This window comes from Vanacampus margaritifer, chromosome 4 (genome assembly GCF_051991255.1).
Source record: "Vanacampus margaritifer isolate UIUO_Vmar chromosome 4, RoL_Vmar_1.0, whole genome shotgun sequence".
Taxonomy (NCBI): Eukaryota; Metazoa; Chordata; class Actinopteri; order Syngnathiformes; family Syngnathidae; genus Vanacampus; species Vanacampus margaritifer.
Genome location: NC_135435.1, coordinates 24520395 through 24547322, shown reverse-complemented (window position 1 = coordinate 24547322; position 26928 = coordinate 24520395). Strand labels below are relative to the sequence as shown.

Sequence of the window (26928 nt, the reverse complement as noted above, 5' to 3'; positions counted from 1 at the left end):
TCAGGTAGTTTGAAAGGAGTGATATCTATTGTTTAACAAAATGTCTGCCCGTTACAAATGAGATACATTAGAGAAGCTGGCAAAAGAAAAACAGCAATAACTGCCTGAGCTGGTAACTGTGGAATGTTCACTGGTTTTGTAAAATTCTGTTTCATGATTGTTAACTGAATCAAATTACAATACCTAGACTGGGTCACATGTATGCGCAGATCTGAGAGGACGTCCAGCAGGAAGGGCTTTTTTTGGGGGGGGGTATGTGATGTATGAAAGGCAAGACAGTCAACAGTTGCTCCTCCGGGAATTTGTTGTTGTTGGGAAAGGTAGAAGATGTTCTGTGTGAGCAATTTTTTTTAAAAGCTCTCCAAGTAAATGATTACATTGCGGTGTCAGTGTTTAAGTGTTTGGCTTTCATTTCGCTGGTCTTCCTTAAGTGACTTCACTTTATCTTGGCTATGGATCAACTTTAAAAGGCGAAGATGGTTTGGAGAAGGAAGAGAAGAATAACTTGCATCTAGGACAGAAAGTGGTTGACAGATCCGGAACTGGGCCTTTTAGTATCCAGACCTCCTCAGGTAGTCCGCCATCACATATGCTTGCTTGTTGAGCACTCCTCCATGGATACTTGCCTTCCCCATAACCATAACCAAGACTTTGTCAGTTCTGGCTACAGAAATGTTGTACGTGGGCCCTCCGTCGGAATTCTTTGTCCGGAAGTCCATTGTCCAGTCACCGTCAACATTGAGGCTATCTCGGAGTACCGAGCATTTTTTATTGCCTAAGGTCAGCCCCTGGGTGAAGAAATTGTCGCGTTCCTTGGCCACCATCACGTCGATTTCAGAGGGCGTGATGTTGGCGAACGTGCCGCCTTTTAACGAGGCCCAGACGTATTTGGCCTCACCGTAGCCAACAATGGCCGCATCCTGGCAGGTGCCTTCCGCCATCAGTCTCTCCACGTAACTTTGCCAGGACATGTTTTCTGACGATGGATCCGAGATGAAAAAAAAAAGGAAGCGCGGTGACGAATGTTAACAGATGCGACTGGAGCTTGTACTCGCCAAGCTTTCTTGTAAAGTCACCAACCAAGGGAAGCCACTGCAGCCAGACAAGGACTTGGGTGTAGTTCGGACAAAATCCCAATTGCTTTTAAATGCATTCCTCGATGCATGTAAGGAATTGTGTCATATTGTGTGACATCATCCAGCTATGAGGTCTTGTGACATCACAGGGCTGTGTGTTGTCATCGTGTTGCTTACTTACCAGCGTCAAAAGACGCTTCATGAGGTAAACCCCGACGGAGCTTGTGTTTCCACCGTGGGATGTGGAGCGGTGCTGCAGGATGACATTATCCAGAAATTCATCTCTCCGTCATAATCCCACGCAGCTTTCAATAACACGTAAGTGACGATTGTGTTCTGACCAAAAAAAAAACGGACCGCAAAGTGTAGCCACTAAAAGTCATAATGGATCCGAGAGTTTCCCGCAGTACCTGTGCCCGAGTTCCCACGACAGCTCCGGAGGCGGCGCATCCATCTATGTCTTTTTGCCAAATTTGATTTTAAATATTAATCATGGCGGCCATACATCTTGGCCGTGAACAAATTGCCAAGCAAAAGTGCAATTGTCTGCGAAACGGCGCAGCAAGAAGGATGGAGGCTTGGCGGGGAACATCAATGTTTCATTTGGTGGGATGTGCAAGCCGCGACAGCGTTTTACTGATGATGCAAGTGTCAAACTCTTTGTCCTGCACAAATTGGAACTTATATGATCTCACTGTGAATAAAAAGGGTACTATTATATTCAAATACTCATAAGTGAGGATGTTCGATACCACTTTTTGTCTGACTGATATTGATACATAAAATTTCCCCCCCCAAAAACAATGACAAATCATTTTAAAGAAAGACCTACTGAATATATCCCAATATAGCATTTTCTATAAATTTGCATGGGTCTAATAGCAATTTTTTATTCTTATTTCTAATTTCTTGTTGGCCACAAGAGGGTGAGTACCAATATGAAATAAGGGCGGGTACTGGCCCAATACAAAACCTGGTATTGGTACTCAGCTATATACTTATTCTTATAGGTAGGGATAAAAATAAAAAAAATTATCTTTAAAGGGGAAGTCAACCATAAACAATTCTTTACAATAATATGCTATATGTAACCTCACTAGTCCAAACATGACATTACTGATTAATATTACATTTGTGGAATATGAGTTATGTGGTAAAATCCAGCCGTTTTTTTTATCCATCTCAGGGGGGCGGCCATTTTGCCACTTGCTGTCGACTGAAGATGACATCACAGTTGCTCAGGGCTCAGGCAACAACCAATCACAGCTCACCTGTTTTCTGACTTCAGTCGACAGTAAATGGCAAAATGGCCGCCTTCTGATAATGATAAAAACTGCTGGATTTTGCTGCTTAACTAATTTTCCATTAACACAACCTTAACCTGAATACCGTATTTAGACTAGTGATGCTGCATAGAACATATTATTGTCAAGATAGTTTTTTTTTGGGGGGGGGGGGGGGTGACTTCATGACTTCCCCTTTAATACACAATACCTTGTGTAACCACACATATTTTAAGACAGCTATGGTGTTAATACCAGTTGTTGCCGTGTACAAACTAGTAGTGTTTACATAGAGTAGAACACATCATAGTAGAACAAATTATGTTGATTTCAGTTTAAATCCGGGAGGACAAAACTATTCATGGCCAGTCATCCGTTTTTGTAACTGCAAAAATGACCACCGCTAATCAATACTAAAACATTGTAGACTTTTTACTGAAAGCCTCCAATATAGATGCACAATATACATCCTGCTAACCAAACATGTCAATGTCCAATTTATCAGTATTATTTGAAAGAAACAAGAACTTGGTTTCTTCTTCACAAAACTCTCAGCGGTGAAAACAATATACTATTGTATATATAAGCTTACTGCACTCGTAACTGTGACTAATGACAGATGTTTGCTGGCAAGCAAAAAGATGACACACAGCTCACCTGAGGACAGGAAAATAAAACACATTTTGCCTCCGACAATTTAACAGTGGCAGAGTCATAAATATTGTGCCACATATTACTGTGCTTCAGGGGCAGTAGATTTACTATTGCACTTTCTCTACAAAAATACATTACTGTTCACTGTACCTCTTTATTGACAGGAACTGAATTTCAAGTCCTCGCTCTGAAGGCCATAGTAAATTTTATATAAAGTATATACAGGCCAAAAGTTTAGACACACCTCATTCAATGTGTTATTTGCTTTATTCTAATTACTATTTATATACATTGTAGATTCTCACTGAAGGCATCAAAACTAAGAATGAACACATGTGGAGTAATTGACAAAAAAAAGGTGAAATTACTGAAAACATGTTTTATATTGTAATTTCTTCAAAGTAGCCACTCTTTGCTCTGATTATTGCTTTGCACACTCTTGTCATTTTTACCTCTGGGAACTCTTTCAATACTGCGGTGAATACACTTGAAGCTCATTAAGGGGATGCCAAGAGCGCAAATAAATCATTTGAGCATAGAAAATATTTTGAAGAAACTCGAATATAAAACATGTTTTCAATAATTTAATCTTTTTTTTTTTTTTACTCATTCACTGCCATTGACGGCTATAGACGTCAAAAATTAATTTGAACTATATTAGTTTAAAAAAAAAATCCCCCCACTTTAGTTAACAAGAGTATGAAAACCTAGATTTTTTTTCATTGTGCATTTATAACAGATATAAAATTTCTGATTAATCAATTAATTACAATTTTAAAAAATTTAATCGTCTGACGCCCCTAATTTTTTATAATCTTTTTTTTTTTATTAGGGGCATTAGGCGATTAAAATTTTTAATTGTAATTAATCACATGACTTCACTAGTTCACTCAAGATTAATCACAAATGTTTTATCTGTTCTAAATGTACAATAAAAAAAAAATGTCTAGGTTTTCATACTCTTGTTAACAAAAGTGGAAAAAAATGTGAAAGTAATAGTTCAAATTCATTTTTGACGTCTATAGCCGTCAATGGCAGTAAATGGGTTAAGTACTTAACTCCAAATGTGTTCATTCATTCATAGTTGTGATGCCTTCAGTACAATGTGAATAGTCATGCAAATAAAGAAAATGCATTTGTGAGTTTCATTAGTTTTATTTATTTTGGACTTTTTATAACAACTCTAAGCTATAAAACTAAAATGTGTGTGCGTACATAAACTTGTGTGGATTGGCTACAGTGTGTAAAAGTTAACACGTTCCACTAAAATACGAATACAGCTAATATGAGTATAGTTGATGTGAGATTATCATAAGATTATTGAAAATGAGTTCAACTAACAATTAACATGTCGTGGATATGAGTGGTTAACATAATCATTTTGTAAAAGTCTCCACTACAGGAAATTAATTCTTCACCACCTACTAAACTTGTTTCTTAAAAAAATAGATAAAATATAACATGCGTGAAAACATTTGTAATTTAAATACAGTAATTATTTTATGTATTTTAAATGTACTTTTAACAATCTGCATATTTTTCCTCAAGTGTAGAGTAGGATAATTTCTTAAGTACTGCAGACTAATTCATTGTATTTTATTCAAGGCAAAAAATAAATAAAAAATAAGAAAGCAACATTTTTTTCAAATAAAAGAATGCTCTACAAGTGTACATACTAATCCTACAAAGATAAATACATGCAAACAAACAAAATACATACATACAAAATTTAAAATTGGTTGTCATACTAAACAGATAAAAAATTATATCACAAGAAAACAGGCAATGATGCATAATTTAACAGTAATTATCATATATTATAGAATAGCTTGCTTAGACTATCACATTGCTATTAGTATAATTCCATAAATTAAAGTGGGTCAATATTTAAATTTATAGTGGCTGTGGCAACCTGAGTTATTGTCAGCGTACCAAGCTGTAGCTCTTCAGCATGACCACACGATGGCGGTATTATACTGTTATATTTTGTTTGATTTTGTGGCATTAACTCAAGTCAAATCGAGGCTTAATGATTTAATGCAGCTTTTACGTGATTATTTTCTACTAGCAGTCTATATCCTTAAAAAAAGAAAAAAAACTTGTCCTGATATTTCATTCACTTGTCAATTTCATCTCACTTTAAGTTATTCTATCATTCTAACACGAGTACGTCTCATAGGCACTCCACACACTTTCCACTAGATGGCAGTATTGCAACACTACTCCACTTCTTCCACCTTTGCTATTGTTGAAACCAGCACTAGTTTGTCTTCATATGCAGTAATCATTTATTAGAGCATGAGGCAGCAGTCGCAAATAGACATGTGAATTATCACCGTGGAGCTTTTAGACGTGCATCACTCACCGCTTCCATAATCATTAAAGTGTGCATCACATGCAACTCAATAAGGAACGTTTACAGTAAATGTGGCCTTTTGAGTAAGAGACCTGCAGAGATTTGCCTCCATTAAAGCAGGACGTCCACGTTGGATTTACACGCTGCATTTTTATCTTTTCACTTTATTCATGTTGGAAATTTGCCAAACCGAAATGTGACAAGTTTGATGTTGTCGGTTATAAACGTCAAAAGATCATTTTAACTATTTCTATTAGTTAAACATTTTTTTCTACTTTTGTTAACAAGAGTATGAAAACCTAGATTTTTTTTATTGTACATTTAGAACAGATTAACAATTTGTGATTAATCGTGAGTTAACTACGACAAAAAAAATTTAATCGCCTGACAGCCCTTATTTTTAATAATCATTATGTCAGGTGATTCATTTTTTAATTGTAATTAATTGCATGACTTCACTAGTTAACTCACGATTAATCACTAATTTGATATCTGTTCTAAATGTACAATCATTTTTTTCTAGGTTTTCATACTCTTGTTAACAAAAGTGGAAAAAAATGTTAAACTAACAGGAATAGTTCAAATAAATTTTTGACGTTTATAGCCGTCAATGGCAGTGAATGAGTTAAAAATACAAGAGAGGTGATCAACAGTTCTCATTTTCTTTGAGCTCCAAAAATACCCGTACCTGCCCAAACCACACAAAAACAACATCACTTGACTGTCAACCTAATCTACAGTGAAAGCATAAAAAAAATTCTATATGGTCTCAATATATTACACTACAGTTGAGCTTATCCTTAAATAAGCAAAATAATTGCCCACGGCTGCCAGTGGAGTAATGTGGACTTTACAATCATTTAAATCAATGAAGGGAAGAGTCAGATCAGGCCTTTTGCCCAAAGTCAGGGATACGCTCCAGCTCACCTGTAACACTAATGAGGACAAGCGCTATAGACAATGGATGGCTGGAGGAAAATTTGGTTTGGAAAGTCAATTGAATAGCTACAATCTACCAAACTTGGAGACAGGACCGTTCGAATGTTCTCGTGGAGTGTGTTAAAAAAAAAAAAGTTAAACCATAGCCATTTAGGAGAATTTATTTCCACATTTTTTCATCGGCACGGCAGAGAAAACTGAAAACAATACAAAATAGTAAGTATGTTTATAGACAATTTTACTACCTTATTCTATGCACTGCAAATAGTTGTAAACATTAGTGTTGCCACAGTTACTAACTTAGTTACTCATTACTTGATTTTAAGAGTACTTTAAGTTAGAAGACAAGTTACTTTAATCGGTACATTTAGAAGATCACAACAACCCCGCTTAACATAAAAATGCCAACCGGTTTTGTCAATAATTTATTGGACGAGCATTTTTAACAGTAATGTTTAAGAATAACATTCGCGGCTTTCACTGTAAGCTTGAATGGCTTTTTTCATCTTTGGTGGCTCTGTGGTGACATTTTGTGTTTAAAAGAAAAATACATTGTTAGCTCACTTTGTGGGTGAGTCGTTCCAAGCCCTCCTCAAAATGACGCTCTGCGCTCATTGAAAAGCATCGGATCGTTGTCATTTTGATTATTTTGATTTCAAAATGTAATGAAGATGTCATTTGACGAGTAAAACAATCTCCCTGGTTTGTTTGCAGAAATGCACGGATGTTCGGAATTGTCAATAAGGTTCCCTAAGTATTTTCTTCTTTTTTTTTAAATTACGTGTTATATTAAATACAAGGCATTTTGAGCACTCTATTTTATGAGTATAATATTTTTTTGCCCATCAAAACCCTGATATGATGATGTATTTTACGGATAACCCGTTAGAGGGCAGTATCACCCAGCTGATGGCTTTTTAGCGACCTTGCAAGATCGCCCCAATTGAGAATGGAAAGACACCTATTCTTATTAACTAATTTGCTCCAAAACATGTATAAATACGTTCTATTTTTAATGTTTTAAGTGTCCCAAAAACATTTATACATTTTTTTTTAAATGTTTTTTTTGTTATGCTAGAGCATACAGAAGGCTTTGATGCAACCTCTGAAATGATGAGAACGCTTGAAGCAATGGTAGTTACTACAAAAACGGCCAGCAGGTGGCAGCGTATGAGAGTATGAGATCAACCAGGGCCATGTTGAAAACAAGCTCTTTTCACCAGGGTTTTTGTGAACAGATAGATTTTTTCCTGATGAAAGAAGAGACTTTAATCTTTCTTTTGGTAGGTTCCGTGTTTTCTAGCAATAGAACACAATGTTCTGTGGGCCTTGCAAAATCAGTCAAAATTCAGTAAAACAGCCAAGAACGAAGGGGGTTGCTTCAATGAAACTGTCTGGGAGTAAATGAGCTAATAAAGGGAAATGATTTTTGCCAGGAAATACTAATATGTTTGATATGTCTGTTTATTATTATATTTTTGACAGTTATAAATGTACAAAATTAAAGCATTGTGACCACATGTATCAAATATGACACAAATCAAAAGTCATATGTAGAAGTTCATTTTCAATTTTTTGGGTTCAAAAGGACCAATAAATACTTTATTTACAAAGAATCATAATTTTCTCATTTATTTCATGGTTTATACTTTTTAGGGTTAATTCTCTGTTTCCTTAATTTGAGTTGCTCTTGTGATGTCGCGGTATTCTTATTTGTTGAAAATTCATTATATTTCCCAAAAAACATGAGGCCCGCTCTTTTTTAAACATTGTGCACGTGTTGGTGGTTGATGTGGCGGGCACCATTGTGGTGATTTCGCACTGGGTGCCATTCAAGCTAGGACCGGCGCTGGCTTGATCAATGCTGAAAGGGTTTCATACCGTTCTTGAGCATTGCGTGTGTGTGTGTGTGGTCTTATTTTTGTTACATAGTGGGGTCAACATTTCGAGATTTCACAGAGTTGTGGGCCCACCCGTCCATGTGGGGCCATTTTGCTGGGCCCCACAAGTTCAGACCTGTTTTTGAGGGTCAAGACTTGGTTTTAGAGTTTAGGTTTGAATTGGGTTATGGTTGAGGTTAGGGTAAGGAATGGGGGTAGACAATCATTTTTGATGGTTGGGGTTAGGGGGAGGGGCTAGGAAATGCATTATGTCTATGGATGTCCTCACAAAGATAGTAAAACAAACCTGTGTGTGAGTGAGTGTGTGTGTGTGTGTGTGTGTGTGTGTGTGTGTGTGTGTGTGTGTGTGTGTGTGGTCTTGTTTTTCTACATAGTGGGGCCAACATTTCGAGATTTCACAGAGTTGTGGGGCTCACCCGTCCATGTGGGGCCATTTTGCTGGGCCCCACCTCTCATTGAGGGTCATGACTTGGATTTAGAGTTTAGGTTTGAATTGGGTTATGGTTGAGGTTAGGTTAAGGAATAGGGGTAGACAATCATTTTTAATAGTTGGGGTTAGGGGGAGGGGCTAGGAAATGCATTATGTCAATGAGATGGCCCCACAAAGAGAGTAAAACAAACGTGTGTGTGCGTGTGTACTGAAAATTCCTAATGAGAGCCGCAGCTTCATTAGATTTGCCAATAAAATATTTGCAATAGCTCATTGGCCTCTAATGGACATCACGAGGAGCACTGCTGGATCCAGTCGGTGTACGTTACATGTAATTTGTTTGGCATTTCACAGATGGTAATGCATTCACAAGTAGACTTAAGGAGTCATTACAGAACCAGAAACATCGACCACGCCACGAAAAAAAAAAAAGCCTCTTCCCAAAATGCTTTTACTGAATAATATGTCAAACCTCCAAAGTTGAGGAGCACATAGTGGAAATGCCAGCGGTTGATTCTGACATATTGCATTTCAACATATCGGGTTACTGGAAGTTAATTAATGCAATTCCATTCCTCATGAATATCTGCGGCTGGCTGGAGTCCAAGTGCGAGATAAGATTGGCCCACAGACAAAGCATGAGAACAGAGCAATAAACAATGGAGCTGCTTGTCATGTGGGAAAAGGAAGCCACTGGCTATGCACGCGGACGCACACTCGCGCGCACAAAACACAGCGCAATAGTCGCAATCAAACAAGAACACGTGATGACGACCTTGTAAAAATACCTTTTTCAAAGCAATGTCGATGTTCCCGTGGACCTGCTGTAATATGCATGACGGGCCAGTCGTTGGCAATTACTTGAAAAAGTTTGCTCTGCTACACATAAATGGTAGATGTTTTTAATATTTCAACAATTGGGAGGGATCTAGATTGACAGGCTCAAAAACTGCCAAAAGCTTTGCAAAAAGAAGAGCGCAGACCTCCTTCAAGGCTTTGGGCAGTGATCCTCCATGGTATAACCTTTCCCAGTAATATTAAACGAATACATTCTACACACCTGTTTCATGGTTTAAAGTGTAATAGTTTGTTTCTGCACTACACTTGCAAAACCACTAACAACATATTTAACTCCCTGGCAGAGGTAATGAGATGTAATACACCAATTATAGCACTTAATTGAGCATAAGTGAAATCAATGCCATACGTATATGCCAGTAAGGAAAAGCATGACACCTGAGGCGGGGATGTTCCATTCCAGTCCAATAGGTGGCGGTAATGTGCTTATTAATAGGCTGTGTTTGGTCACGTAATCATCACTTTTGTTTTGGTTCGCATCTAGTAACTATTGAAGTAACATGAGGATCAAGGGAGCAGACCGTTACAGCTAAATGCCAAAAATAGTCAGTCCAGCTTACAGTTGCTCAAAATGTGGTCTTCTGCCTATGCAGCAAACCGCTACAAAGTTTTATGGAAAACTGCTCAATACTGTTCCACAATTGATAAAGCAGAGTACTGAGAATCACCAAGTCTCAATACTGCCACCGGTCTTGACCTGTATTTTTAAGTAAGTCCGAACCCACCGTAGTATTCTGACCTCAGCTAATATTGTCGTAAATTCCTAACTGCAGTAATTATTTGTTTAAAAAACATCAAAAGCGACCCACTGAAAAACAGTTCAAATACTGTTGTCGTAACTGAACGTGTATTGATATTGTCATAACCTGAACCTCCTCAGTAGTGTTTTTTTTTTTTTTTTGCTTAAGAGTACAGCGACATTAAGTCATTCACTGCCATTGACGGCTATAGACGTCAAAAATTTATTTGAACTATTTCTATTAGTTACATTTTTTTCCCACTTTTGTTAACAAGAGTATGAAAACCTAGAGAAAAAATTATTGAAAATTTAGAACAGATATAAAATTTGTGATTAATCGTGAGTTAACTATTGAGGTCATGCAATTAATTACAATTTGAAAAAAGAAAAGATTATTAAAATTTCCGGGTTTCAGGCGATTAGTTTTTTTAAATTGTAATTAATCGCATTACTTCACTAGTTAACGCACGATTAATCACAAATTTTATATCCGTTCTAAATGTATAATTAAAAAAATCTAGGTTTTCATACTCTTGTTAAGAAAAGTGGAAAAAAAATGTTAAACTAATAGAAATAGTTCAAAAAATTTTTTTTACGTCTATAGCCGTCAATGGCAGTGAATGAGTTAAGTTCCACACATTCAACAAATGACGTCCTGTCAGGAGAACAAGCCTCTGCATTAGGACTTCCTTCCTACTGCCACTACTGTACTCTTTTTCCCTCCATATAGCCAAACTATATAATCAATGTAAAGATGCTTTTGATATGCGGCCTGCCTCGCGGCGCATCATTAAGATAAATTTGCTGTGACCTGACAGCGATCCCGGCTCATGTTCACGAGATCATTAAACGAGAATGCGGTTGGGCTTGGCGTGACCGAGAAACACAATGAGGGGGAAAAAACGAGAAGGAGGTGGGAAAAAAAACATTGAGAAAACAGAGCAAGTGTTAGAGCTCATAAATATAAATAACTGTTTGCCAATGAGCATACCTGTAGCCTTTTTTGTGGATAATAAAGTCTAAGAAAGGTCAGAGAGAAATGCTATTAATATGTATTGCTGGTGACTGACGATCAAGTGCACCATGAAATAAAACTTTAGGGAACTTCTACACAGTTGATATTACAAGTACTAACAAATTCACTTCATGATCTAAAGTGGAATTGAAGCATTCACAACAATGGAGATTTGCCCAATTCCGGAATGTCTACTGTACGTTTCTGATACCCTCATTTGCAAACCATCTATCGCCTCTTGCAAGGAATTGACAAAAAGTTTTTTTTTTTAAAGTCTTGTAGGATTTCACTTAACACAAACAACTACTTGTTTAGATATATATACAGTGTATATATATATATATACAGTGTATATATATATATATATATATATATATATATATATATATATATATATATATATATATATATATACGTATATATATATATATATACGTATATATATATATATATACGTATATATATATATATATATATATATATACGTATATATATATATATACATATATATATATATATATATATACATATATATATATATATGCATATATATATATATATATACATACATATATATATATATATATATACGTATATATATATATATATATATACGTATATATATATACATATATATACGTATATATATATATATATATATATATATATATATACGTATATATATATACATATATATATATATATATATATACGTATATATATATATATATATATATATATATATATATATATATATATATATATTAGGGGTGTTTAAAAAATCTATTCAACATTTGGCCGAATCGATGTTTAAACATAAATTTTTTTAATGAAAATATTCAACAATACGTCTTACTTAGGGTTAGGGTTCACACGATAAGCATGGAATAATGTTATATTAATGGAACATTAAGCCTTAATATTTTATTTCAAACAAGAAACAGATTGTTTGTTAAATACAGTGGCTCACAATTATAAGCCTGAAATTTCACATGAATTAATATTTTTTTTATAAAAATCTTACTGTGTACATGTACAAGTTTACTGATTAGTATTTTCTAAATTTGATAAAAAAAATTTTTTTGCAATAATCAATTTATAGATTCGTATCGGGATTAATCGTATCGAATTGAATCTTGACCAATTCACACTTATTTATTTATTTACTTACTTAAAATAATAAGAGCAAGGCGTAATTTATTTAGGAATCGGGTCACCTCTCCGATTCAACTCTCGTCCAGTGTCAGTCACAGCTGCACCCAGTAGGTAGTTAAATGAAATAGTAAATGATAAACATGCAGTATTCTGTGAGCTGCTTGTCATCATTGTTCAGTGCAGTATAGTAACGATTGTAATCTTGCAAAGTAACTTGTCAGAGTATTTCAAAGATAGAAGTACCGCGTTAAGAAAAAGGAAAATATTGTAGTTACCTTAATTTTCAGGAAGTGATACTTGTATCAAATTAGACCTTAACAAAACGATATGAGATGTGTTGGTTAGCATCTACGCTCGTGTCTGACGGAAGATTGATGATAAACCAAATAGCCAGAGCCTGCATAAAAATGATCCCAATTTGCCAGTTGAAATGACAGAAGCAATCTTTCTTTGTTGCATTTGAAGTAATCGCGCAGCAAGCACCGTATCACACTGTACCACGCTAGGCAATTACAGTCGAACCCGTGGCACCGCAGTGACAATCATTAGCCGACATTAGCCAACAGACAGTGACGCCACGTTGCTACACAATGAAGACCACCATTCCCAACGTATAAATCAAGAGCGGTCTGCTGTGCAGTGTGTGCACGTCCTGATCACGCTAATGGATTAGCGCGCAGCGCAGCGAGGTCAACTGCTTTCTGCTGTTGCGTCGACCCGAGCGTACTGTACCGTCGTGTTCGAACGTGTCCTCACATTGTGGCGGTTTTATCCTGTTAACATAATGCAGAGTGACGCCTGCTTAATTTGTTTCGCTATTCTAATAACCTTGCTTATAAATAGTCACAAGCAGCGCCGCCTGCGTTTTCACCTCGGGAGCCTGCGAGCAAATTAGCATTGGAATTTTTAATCATGTCCCCTTTTGAGTTGCATCAGCTGCTGAGAACACGGATAAGGGAAAATGAAAATGATGCACGTTGCATGTATATGTGGTTTTGATCAGGAGAATTTGAACTTTATCGCTACGGCATGCGAACATGCTGCGGTTTACGTGACGCACGAACAAAAAGCAGTTTGCGAGTGAAGGTTTCCCTTCTTGATAACCACAAACCACAAAATCGTCACTGGCGGGGTGCTTGGGGTAATAGTACTTTGATAATTACTCTATTTGTTGACACTGGATGCCATTTACAAAGTAGATACAATGGAAGTATTTCGGCCAATTCTACCAACATTTTAAGGAAAATAATGCGTACACCTCAAAGTCACAGAGTCTCTTTTCGAACCACTATTGTACAGTGAAGCTGATCATCCTTCCATCCACTCGGAACTATTCATTAAGTGAATTTGAGCCTAATTGTAGATACAAAATAATAAAGAAAACAGATTTGATCTTTAAAATAAAACCCTCCATTCCTTAGGTTTGTGCAGGGGTCAGCAAAATTTACTGTCAAAAGAGCCATTTAAGGCCAACTTAAAAAAAAAATAAAAATCGGTCGCAAAACCTTTGAACATTGTGATGAACGAAACTGTGTGTTAGTCTAATGTACGGAGGGCCCAAGAAAATATGAACCAATACTTTCAGATTCGATTTCTTCTACCTTTTGTCTTCCATTTTTGGATGTCTTTATTTTTTGTTATTTTTCAAACTTAGATTATAATTTTTTTTACTTATCTGCTTTTCTGTAAAATTCTCTGACATTTTTGGCAATTTTATGGACATATGATACTTTTTTTTCTGCCTCTTTTCTTCCTTTTTTGGACATATGGCTATTTAATTAAAAAAAAATGTTTTCCTCTGCTTTCTTTCTATCAATTTTCAAACATTCTTTGGGAATTTTGTGGACATTTTATGGTAATTTCTGGTATTTCTTCTTTTGATTTTGGACATTTTATATTTACATTTTGAACATTTTCTTTTGTGCCATTTAAAAAAAAAAAAAAAAAGAATGTTCTTGACTTTTTGGGCAATTCCAAAAACATTTTTTGGTAATTTTCTGCCTTTCTTCTTACGTTTTTGGACATTTTATGGTTATTTTTTTCTAATGTTTTCTTTTCTGCTTTTTTTTTTTTTAAATAAACTTTGTGACTTCTTTTGTTGTTGCAATTTTGTGTACATGATATGGTATTTTTCTGCTTTTCATCATCTTTTTTGGACATTGTATGGTCACTTTACAGGTATTTGTAAAAACTTTTAAATCTACATTTCGTCTCTCTTTTTCTGACAATTTAAAATATGAATATTTAATTTGTCATTTTTATATACTAATAATGTATTATCATTGAAATTTTTTTTAAAAATAAATAAATAAATAAAATGTTAAATGTGTACAAAAACAACATTTTTTTTTTTTTTTATAGCAATCCACATGGAGCCACAGGAGAAGGAATAAAGAGCCACATGTGGCTCCAGTGCCGCAGGTTGCAAATGCAAACCTCTGAGGTTTGTCTGTCCTGACCTTCCAGTAAGCCCAATTTCAGCTGTAGAAAACTTATAGCCTCCAATTCCCTGCATCAATGTACTTGAAGCTCATCATCTGAGAAAGATTTAGTACGTTTTTATTTAATTTGCAAGAAACAACTTCTGCTTGCCCTCTCCATACACCTTGTTATGTTGATAATATATTCCTGAAGCACTGGGCTGCCTTGAATAAACAAACATGCCACCAGCCATTTTCGCCGACGCGGCATGAATTCTGAATATGGAAAATATCCAAAAGCCTTAAAAATTCTCGCATTGCTTTTCTACTTCTTCCTCATTTAAAAAGCAGCAGCGCTCTTATACTGTACGCCAAGCTTGTGTGTGAAGCCAGAGGGACAGCGGGGCGACTGTATTATTTATAAGAGGTAGAGAAAGAACATTATGGCAGCAAATTGAGCTTGTGAGTGCTCAAGTTTCACAGAAATAGGGCATTAAGATGGCCAGAAAGGACAAAAAAAACTTAATACGAGTAGCGGGCAGCCTTTTAAAAATGAAACAAGAACAACAAATCACAAATGCAAACAAAAAGAAGACAAAATAATAATAATAATAATCAAAAAACATGACACTTGCAATCTCGTGGTCAAGGTCTAAAGTATAAAACCAGCAGGTGTGCGCTGCCTAATGCTTTTTGCAAACATCCGCTGAGGACCATCAAGTGGTCTAAGAGGCCCTTTGGAGGGTGGGGGGTGGCGGGCGCGACAGATAAATTGGTTACTAAAGGGGGGGGAAAAAAAGCTCTCATTGAATAACATTCAACATGGCATATGGACAGAGCAATGAAAGCAAAACTTTCCCTAAAACATGTTCAGATGATTAGGTCTCATTTTATTTAATGGAAAATAAGTACTGGACCCAAAAGTAGAGTATCTCTTACATCTGGAAATATGCTCATGTCAAGGCTGGTTTATATTATCAGTCTGTTTTCTTTTGAACCTATTTAAGAGCATTTGAATTACGGCCTTTAATATTTGCGTGCTGTTTTTTTCGACCACAATTCAAGTACAGTCACAAAAAGAAGCCTGGATAATGTTTTCGTGTGCTGTATGGACTACAGAGACTCTTAAAAATTCACAGTGGACATATTTTGGTTCCGCTCAAACAAACTCGAGGGATACATTGCCGCACATTCAGATTTTTAAGTTCGGGTTACTGTAGGTTGCAGCTGAAGGAAAAGGAGCCACGCTGTAAACGGAGGACCCCGTGTATTTTATTCTCCATTTGGGTGGTCAACCATACTTTGTTCCTCACTTCAGGGTGTGTTCACAGACTCTCAGGTTTGGTATGTGGAAACACAACTGCATTTCTAATTGCCAAGTTTGTTGGATCGAGTCAAAAAGGCTGTCATCCAAACCCACTGGAGCGGTACAAGATGTATTCTCTGGGGGAATTCATCTTGCTGGCAAGGTTAGCGTGTGGCAGCAGAGTATAAGAGATCAGCTAAGGGCCATGTTGCAACAAGCTCTTTTTGTCAGTGTTTTCACCAGGAATTTGAAAATTCAAGAAACGTAGTTAACTGCTGCAAAACATAAACAGATAAGAATTTACTTTTTTTCAAGATGAAAGAAGAGACTCTAATCTTTCTTTTGGTAGGTTCCATGTTTTTAGCAATAGAACACAATATTCTGCAAAATTCAGTAAAAAAGCTGGGAGTGAAGGGGTTTGCTTCAGTGAAAATGGCTGGGAATGAATTTAAGAGCCTCTGCACATTCAACACCATGACAAAGGATAAAACAACATTTAGAGTTTATGGGGCTCAAGATTTCCTTTTATTTCTACAAATCTGAGACATTTATTCAAGAAAATGTGAGAAAGACTGAACGCAGTGCATAAACAGGAAAACATTGCTACAAACTTTCGTCACTTGTGTAATACGATTTGTGAAAAAGCGAAAGAAATGTAATCAGTTGGAAGCCCAATACAAAGCGCGCACGCTCATTATGCATGCAAACTGTGTATTCGTTTGATAACACAGCACATTAATTCTTATATTTATGATAGCGCACGCAAACATTAGAACGACTAAGACTGAATACACAAAAAAGTTGCTGAGAGTCCACATTATAAATCAACATTGTTAGGGTTGCAGCGAAAAGAGGCGGCGGAGAAAAAAGTAATTTCCGAAAGGAAGATCTGAGTAATCAACAACTCTCCTTTCCAGCCCATCTGATATACAAATTGCAGCTAATGAAGCTTGTAAAATCAATTACCTGACTGATACTTTGCATGCAGAGGAAAGCGCGCACAGGCTGAATGCACGATGCATGCGTAAACACACAATATTTTTTTACTTCATTTAAACTGTGACAAGCACTCAAAACAGTCATCTGACTCCTCTGCTGAGGACACGTGCAGCAAGTTCATAATGACTCGTTTAAAGCAAAGTGCACTAAATGTTTTAACGTGATCAGACATGGCACGGACTAAAGCACAACGACTGCTTTGCTTGTCCACTGTGGGGAAAGTAGGTCACAAAAAGCTGGTGGAGGGAAAACCAAAAATGTTCTTTGAAAAAAAAAAAAAAGTCAAGTGAAACTTCACAAGAATGTTTGTTTGCTTTTTTTGTGGCTGTTTTTAGTATGGTTTGTGGTGCCAACAAGGCTACAAGCGAAGGCAAAGAGAGGATGTGTGACACATTTAACTCATTCACTGCCATTGACGGCTATAGACGTCAAAAATTCATTTATATTAGTTTAAAAAAAAAATCCACTTTTGTTAAGAGTATGAAAACCTATTAAAAAAATTATTGAGCATTTAGAACAGATGTAAAATGTGTGATTAATCGTGAGTTAATAATTGAAGTCATGCGATTAATTACAATTTTTTAAAAAATATCGCCGGGGCGTCAGGCGATTACAATTTTTAATCGTAATATTTCTATTTAACTTTTTTTTCTACTTTTGTTAACAAGAGTTTGTAAACCTAGATTTTTTTATTATACATTTAGAACAAATATAAAATGTGTGATTAATCGTGAGTTAACTATTAAAGTCATGCGATTAATTACAATTTCTAATTGTAATTAATCGCATGACTTTAATAGTTAACGCCTGACGCCCCGAATTTTTAATAATCTATAAATTGCGTCAGGCGATTACATTTTTTTAAATTGTAATTAATCGCATGACTTCAATAGTTAACTCACGATTAAACACTAATTTTATATCTGTTCTAAATGTATAATAAAAAAAAAATCTAGGTTTACAAACTCTAGTTAACAAAAGCAGGGAAAAAAAGTTAAACTAATAGAAATAGTTCAAATGAATTTTTGACGTCTATAGCCGTCAATGGTAGTGAATGAGTTAATTTAAAAACAACAACAAAGTAGGTAAATGTCTGCTGCCAATTATTAAATCAGACATCATTTAAAATTTGAACGTAGACAAACAAAATGAAATAGGCTTCATGTTGTAAACACGATCTGTTTATCAACATCTAACAGCATTGAAATAAATGTAGATTTTTATTTTTTTTTTAAAGGGAAGAACTTTGAAGCCAACCAGCCTTGTATATAAAATAGCTCAACACCATAATTGGGTTTCACGAAAAGTGCTCTCTAAATCAGTTCTTTTTATGAGTTTCACTTTCTTGGACCATCATATCATCAGAATTATTCAACATGAATTTTGTGATTCTCAGCACTTGGTAACCGAATCCGTACTGGGCATTATGAATTATTAAAGCTCACTTCATAGAGGTGCAAGCATCTGAAGATTCCTGCTATATTCTCTGCACTGCAACATAATAGCGGCTTTAGTGGTAAACAGCTCTACACGCCGTAACAAGCGGCAGAGAGGTTCTTCTGATGGTCAGTGTCTGTCTTCGCCATGGCAACCAGCATTTGAAGGAGAGCGAGGGAAATGAGAGAACCTGCCTACCTTATTAGATGACAAGCACAGATTTACCTCGCGCGAATATCAGCACACAATAATAAGTGTCAGAAGACGATAAATGGCCTTTCGCCAAATTGCTTTTGTGTGCCTGAGCAGCATTTATAAATGACGGTTTATCTTTTCCGTGCAAGTCTACGTGGCATTCCAGATGAGGGTCTGCAGACAAGCCGAACATGAAGTGTCTTTTAGATGTGACTTCCATTCATTTGATGACGACTCATTCAAATGTTTAGTGACTCATTTGTAAAAGTGTACGTCAGGGAAATTGGACTGATTCCCGTAATCAAGCATGTTTGGCACTTTGCTTCAAATTTAAATTAAACAACCAAGTTTTTTTTTTTTTGTTTCCTGATTGTATAACTTGTGTTTGTTCTCATTTACAAAACTGCCCCCACCCCACATGAGATTCTATGACATGATCAGATTGTCTTGCCCAGTGATAGGCAACAGGCGGTCCGTGGGCCATTTACGGTCCATGTGATTCTTTAAAATAATATTTTTACAAGATATAAAAACAAACTTAAAAAAATGTTGATAAACATTCTGTAAACGTTTTCCACGTGAAATAGAGGATAAAGGAGGGGAGTAAATCTTAGGAAAAAATTTAAAAGTACATTTAAAAGCATTTAAAAACAAAAGAACTAAAGGCATTTAACTAATTTGCTCCCAAAAACGTATAACTACGTTCTATTTTAAATATTACCATGCTCCCAAAGACCTATCTAAAAGTTTTTTTATTTTTTATGCTAGAACATACAGAAGGCTTTGAAGCAGGCTCCGAACTGAATAGAATGGTTGAAGCAATGGTAGTTATTACAAAAAAAAGGCCAGCAGGTGGCAGCAGAGTATAAGAGATCAACCAGGGTCATGTTGCAAAAAGCTCTTTCCCCACTGTTTTAAACAGATGTGTGAATAATATTCTAATGCAATTTAATTGCTGCAAAACAGAAACAAATAGAAATATACTTATTTTCCTGATGAAAGAAGAGACTCTAATCTTTCTTTTGGTAGGTTCCATGTTTTGTTTTGTTTTTTTTTACAGCAAAAGAACGTAATATTCTGTGGGCTTTACAAAATCTGTCAAAATCCAGTCAAACAGCCGGGAGCGAAGGGGGTTGCTTCAGTGAAAATGGCTGGGAGTGAATGAGTTAAAAGCAAAGTACAGAAATAATAGACTATTTTATAAATATATTAAAGAAGCATTTAATAAATCGCATGTTTTAAAAATGCAATATGGACATGCTATTTGTAACATGCAGACCGTTTTTATTTATAATGATATACAAAATCCTAACCAGATTGAGCCAATCAGATGTGACTTTTTTTTTTTAAAATACAACTTCAATGACATAAAACAAACAAACTCACTTCCATCAATATTTTAACATGATAGCTTTCCACAAAGGAAGTCATTTACAACGTTTGGACCATTTTTAAATGAAGAAAAATGAGACTGATCATAATAAGTTTCCGTTTCAACTCAATCTCTCCACTCGAGTGCGTGTGTCTATAAAATGCTGAGAGAAATGTAGGTTGCTAAAACACACTTAATTTGGGATGATAGATTGAGTCCATGCTTCAGTGCCTGTAATTGAATCTGTGACCTATTTCTTCTTCGCAAGGAAATTGTCTCTTGGGCTACTTTTCAGCAAACTCATTTCAAATGGACGGACAGCACTGATACATTCTTATTTGATCATTCACATTTACCTTCTAATACACAGAGTTCAGGTAATATATAGCCTCAGATGAGGCTTCAGAACCATAACAGATTGCTAGATATCGGCATTTAACACTTAATCCCACTAGAGACTGTGATTAGATCCTCCGTTTTTTAAATATATTTTTTAGACTGACTATATGATTGTTCCATCTATTGTACTAGCATAAACGTTACTGCAACATAACCATAGCATTTCAAGTCAGGTCCATATACAGTAGCTTGCAATTCATTGCATTATCAAATGGCGGTGATAAAAAAATAAAAAATAAAAAAAAATAAAAAATATAAATACAATTGTTGGCTCTTCATTTGTGATTCACTAAAGAATGTTGATTGTCATTGTTTTGGTCGATGGTGTGGAATTGATTGTTGATAAATAGCACTAGTTTGGTTTTGGAAGAAGTACAACATGATGTTGATTATTCTTTGGTGCATTTGGCAGTGTGTTAACTCGTCAATTGGAATCTGAGCGTTCATTGCCATTGACGATGATCTTCGTAATTTACGTTTTTTTATGGGAAGGTCTGATGCTGCTTGTCTGTGCTTTACTGTAGGGGTGCAGCTATAAACCAGTGTTACGATTAACCGTGGTTTTTAAACGAATAACCGCAGCCGTTCAACAACACCGCTTATTTCCGGTCACGTGTGGCGCCAAATGCACCATGCGGCATAGTTCTTTGAACGCCCCGCCCCGGTTGTGGGTTCCGAGGTGGCCAGGCCACCCCCTATCCACGGCCGCACGCAGGATAGGCCATAGTCGAGACTTTTGAAGCCGCGGGGCCGCCATCTTGGGACTCCCATCTGGCACACGCATTTGGCTGCAAAATGCGTACATGTGTAGCTGTTAACTGCACAAAACGCCAGTTTAAAGGCTGTGGATGAACATTTCACCTGTAAGTATGATTGAAATGGCCTATTTTAAGAGCCTAATCTGCTGTATTTGTGTCAAAAGGCAGTAACTTTAAAAAATATATATTTTCAGTTATTTACTGTTGTTAAAAATCAAAGAATTCAAAGAATGGTGTTGATTTTTTTTTAAATCTCTATGAATAAACCCACATTTTTTTCTCAGACTATAATCGTACACCAAAATCTGAAACCGTTGCACCCCTACTTTAATGGCACCCAAACACCAATAGATGGCAGCAATGTTCCACTGCTGATTACTAAAAAAAAAAGAAATCATTTTTCATTTGTGTACGTATGTATAAACACAATAGTCTCTTGGTCTTGAATAATCAGTCAAAATATGTCTGGAAATGACTAGCAGTAAATGTTAGGAGCAAAGCAAACAAATTATTTTAACTTGTGTTTTTTACAATAGGATAGGTTCTAGCTTCCCGTCAACCTTAGTGAGGAGCTTGATAGAAAACAGATTGAGTTAAATTTGTCATCCGCGTACGACTGCAAAGATGTTCAAATTGTTTCTCACAAACTGAAACAGTCATGGCAGCACTATTGTTCCAAAACATTGCTTGAAGAGTGTTTTATTTTTCTTCCTTAAAGTGACTAAAATATAGCAGACAAAGGCTGTCATTGAGGCGCTTGCAGGAGGCCGCGTAAATAGCGACTACTGCCACCCAAATCCTCCAGTTTCTGTTGAAACAACGCGACACACCCGTTATAAAATTCATGTGTTTATGTGTGATTGCAAGCTTGGTAATAAAAAAAAAAAAAACAGTGTACTCTCTGCATCTGGTCTGGTATTAGTGGGTAATTTCAGGTTACTGCCATGTCCGCGGTAAGTTGCTTCAAGGTGACTTTTCGAAGTTCTTCTCTGTTACTATTGTGGCTTTTTCTTTGAGCCTTAATTCCATCTAAAAATGCCCGATATGCAATGTTACATACCTAAGATTTTATTTAGTCGACTATAATGTGATGAACGTCATGAAGTCAATTAATCAATTATGTATTTGATAATTGATCGTTTTTAACTCTTTCACTGCCAGACGTTTTCAGAAATGGGTTGTCCCCACTGCCAGCCGATTTAAGCATTTTGAGTGATCTTTCAAGGTCCACAGAAAATGTTTTGTTTGGACTATGGAAACACACATACTACCAAATGAAAGATTTGACTCTCAGCTTTCATCAGAAAAAAGTTTGTTTCTACCTTATTCCGTTCTTCAGTAATCAACAATAGAAAATGGTTACTTTCACCGAAATTCTCTGTTTTGAAACAAAAAACGGAGAAAAAGAGCTTTTTGTGAAACGATGTTATTTCATGCACTCTAGTGAATTGTACACTTATTTTTGTCCATGAATGATGCCACAAACACCTAAATAGTGCTTTACTTCTGTAAAACGCTTTCACCAACAATGAAAAAGTGTTTTTTGATTGCAAAATACGTTTATTTCCATTCAACAGTGTAACAATTTGACAAAACAATTTCACAAACTATTTACAAATGTGTGCAACTGTGGTACTACTTACAATTATGTGGATGTTTCAAATACAGTTTTTCCTTTTGTAACGCTCTCCTGCGTGCAAGGAGACGCCAGGACTCGCACAACAGTTTACTTTCACTTTCACATTGGTCCGTTTTGCGTGCAAACGTTACACTTTCTTGACGGCCTTTTTTTCCGGGGAATAAAAAGCAAGTAGCAGACTGTACACACTTCCTCCGATGAATATGCATTGGACTCGGGGCACTCTCCGTCGTCCGATCGAACGTCCGCCTGTGCGTGCTCGGTTGCGCTCCGCGTTACAACACCGTCATAGCCGCCGCGTCAGCGGTTCCAATTTCGCCGTCAAGCTCGGATTCACCTTCATCATCATCGATGATGATCATCGTCGTCATCAATGTACTATTTTAGCGTTGGTCGATGCCTTTCGTCTTGTAAGTGTAGAGCTGCTTGCAAACACTCGCCATTGCCCGTTCCCTCCTCCATCTAGCTCCATCTAACGTCTTCTACTGCCGCGTCAATGCTTCCCAACCACGGAGTCACCACCCTCATCTTCATCATCGATGATGATCATCGTCGTCAACAATGTGCTCTTTCAGTGATGCTTTTGGTCTTTGAAAAAAACGTCTCGGGCGTGAGCTCCTCGCGACCGGCCGCCATTTTTCCTTTGTCTTCCATTCTCATCTCCTGCTCGACGCTCTAGCTCCGCCTCTACTGACGCCCACCCGATATTGTCAAAAGAGAGTCATCGCTGCCCTCTAGGGGCCAAAAATAGTCATTAGGCACAACAGACCGGCTGGAAACTTTCATCACAGCTCCGGAAGCCTTGCCTGCACCAGTTTCAAAAAAATTTTTTTTAAAAATTGGATGACGTCTTTAGACGTCATTGGCAGTGCTCCGTAGGTTTTTACTTGACGTCTATAAACGTCAATGGCAGTGAAAGAGTTAACAACTGTTTAATTTCACACTTGTTGAGTGGGTAGGCACCCCAGTGACCAACTATCTGTATACAGGTACTGAGTCGATTTTCTATTTATCAAGTCAACCCCAAAAATATTTTCTTTACAATATTGTTCCATGCTTGTTCATTTTTTTCAATGACATCAGTTGCTCAGGCAATGCCCAATCACGGCTGAGCTTGCGAACGTCACATGACCAAACTCAGAAAACATGGTGAGCCGCGATTGGTCATTACCTGAGTGACTGTGATGTCATTTTCAAAATGGCTGCCCCCTGAGATGTATAAAAATGGGTGGATTTTGCTGCTTAATTCATATTCCAAGTTCAAGAAACCTTCAAACTGTTTTAAATTACGGGGTTAAAATGCATAATGTCTTCTGTAACTTCTTGTAATTTGTTTTTACTGAGAGAAAAAAGGCATACCACAAATGAAAACATGTTTCAACTCCTTAAACCGCAATAATGCTCTTTTTTTTTCTGCGAGTGTTCATGGAGTGCTTTGGGATTTTTCTCATCCTTCATTCACAATGGAGGGCGAGAAGGAGGAGGGCGGGGAGCATTAAGTGGGTCACCGCTGTCCTTGTTAATATTTAGGTAAATAGACACATTCCCACGCCGAACTCATCAGGAAAACAATTAACAGCCGCCGAGGATGACGAGCAATTTCCCCCGCTACCTTCATCCTGATACCGCGCGGCATACAGATGAGCGGATTAATGACGCCTTTCAGTTCCATTTGCAAAAACCACCCATCAAATAACCCCCAACCTGTCATCTCCTGACAACATCACGCACTCAATTAACGCCGGAGTCATCCCGGTGTATTATCTATCCGTCATTTTTTTTTTTTTTAATGGCATGCAGACAGAGTGACACTTGAAAACACAAATAGTTCCGCAGTCATGGCGGAACATTATTGTTTCATGTGGAACCAGAAGCTTATATTCAGTGAGCACCATCAAATGTGATTTCTAAACATCAAATGGAATGGGAAGGTGCACATCATATTCTCACTGGCATGGAGGGGGGAAAAAAATAAATCAAAATGGGTTTGGGAAGCGGTGAGAAAAAAAAAAGGAAATCGCAGCATGCCAAATCAATTCCTGCATTATGATGAGGTCATGAATTTCAGTGTATGCGTGGACCATAAAAATGGAGGAATGATGGAATGATGACTGCAGGCTGCAGGGAAGTAGCCCTGGATTGAATGGTGACACTTTCACCTCGCTGGACGACCACGTTCATCTGCACTGCAGCACAATCTAACATCAGAGCTGGATGTAAAATTCTGCCTTTACGAAAGATCATCGCTCACTTTTGATTGATGCTGTCAGAACGATACACTTTTTATTTAATAGCAAGTTTATTGTTGCGATTTTTGTTTGCAGTGGTGTAAGATTGCAGTGTGTTATATTTTAGTGGTAGAGTGTCAAATGAGGGTTTCAAGCCATGGTTTAGGTTTTAAGCAAAGTGAGTATTTATTTTATTTATCAATTTTTTCTAACACCCCTAATATATATATATATATATATATATATATATATATATATATATATATATATATATATATATATATATATATATATATATATATATATATATATATATATATATATATATATATATATATATATATATATATATATATATTAGGGGTGTTAGAAAAAACATATGTTTCCAAATTAGGGTTAATGTTAGTGCTTGTTTCAAGTTAGGTTTTTAAGTTAGGGTTTTTAACTTGGCTAAGGCTTTCAAGTCTGGGTTTGGTTTTTCAATAAGAATTACCGTCCTGGGTTAGTGTTAGGGTGTCAAGACAGAGTTATGGTTTCAAGCCAAGATTTCAAACAAGGGTTAGAAATGAGGGTTAAAGAGCTAATACCGGCCCTTATTTCAAGGTATTGGGTACTCATAGAGGCTGCCGATGCCAGCCTGCCGATAACTGTGGCAGTTTGACACATTGGCGAATCATCTGCGTCAGAATAAAAAAAATAAATAAATTCTTCACAATTGCGGGGAGTTAAGGGCACATCTTTTTGAATGTTATACCACTTTTTGAGACATGTGGACCGGATCTGTATTTATATATATATATATATATATATATATATATATATTTATTTATTTTTAATTAATTAATTAATTTATTTATTTTTCTGTATATTTATATGATTATTTTTATTTATTCATTTGTTTATTTTTGTCATTTGTGTTACATGACCTTTTCTATATCAAAAGTACAAGAGGTATCAGCACAGTATTGGTGAGTGCTCAAAGAGTATATTTTCCTTCTGTTATCGGTCTCCAAAAATGTGGTATCGGACATCCCTAGTTATCAATACGACTTCCTGATGACATTTTTTCATTCATTACTGTAACTATCAACATCGATTGCACCGGTGACCAATGTTGATGCTTTGTCAGATGTCTGTGTCTTCTCATCGTCTCAAGCGATCTTTTCCCTGCAGTGCCGTATGTGCAAAAGCTCTCACAGTGATAAATAATGCAAGCTTTACAACGGCCATTCAATGACACATTTAGAGGCAATATTCCACCCATAGAATCCCTTATTTTATAAGGAAATAAAAGAGCTGTGATGTGTACGGCACATTATATTTAAGTTAACAAGCTTCTCAAGTGAAACCTGTCATTTCGCTACCTGCCAAAGATTTTAAGGGCTTTCAGAATAAATCTTGAATGAGCAGATGCTTGTGTTTTTACAGCAGCTGTTAAGGCTGAGCCTGGGCAGCCTGTAACAAGCATATTTGAAATAAGTAAATGGTGCTTTTGTTTGTCAAATGAAAAAATATAATCCGTCAAAACAAACTGCAAAGGGGTATAGAACGTAGGGGTTAATAATAAGGTATTGTATTTAGAAGTGGGAATAAGGAGGATCCAATAAAACAGATTCCCAAATGGTGGTGCACAAAAATTCAAATTTGCAGAGTTGCAAAACAGTTGCAGTCCCCCAAATTTGCGATTATAGCATTTCTGACTTTTTTGAGTGTGTCGGCAATAAAAATGTATTCCAACTCTGTCGGGATATTGAAGGGCTTGTGTGGCT

At 36.4% G+C, this 26928-nt stretch overlaps 1 long non-coding RNA gene and 1 pseudogene across 1 annotated transcript in view; both read right to left on the bottom strand.

Annotated features, from left to right (window-relative positions):
• Positions 1–26928, bottom strand: part of LOC144050876 (uncharacterized) — a 174038-nt gene that overhangs the window by 145374 nt on the left and 1736 nt on the right. The window lies entirely within an intron of this gene.
• On the bottom strand, positions 552–1099 carry LOC144050726 (profilin-2 pseudogene; annotated as a pseudogene).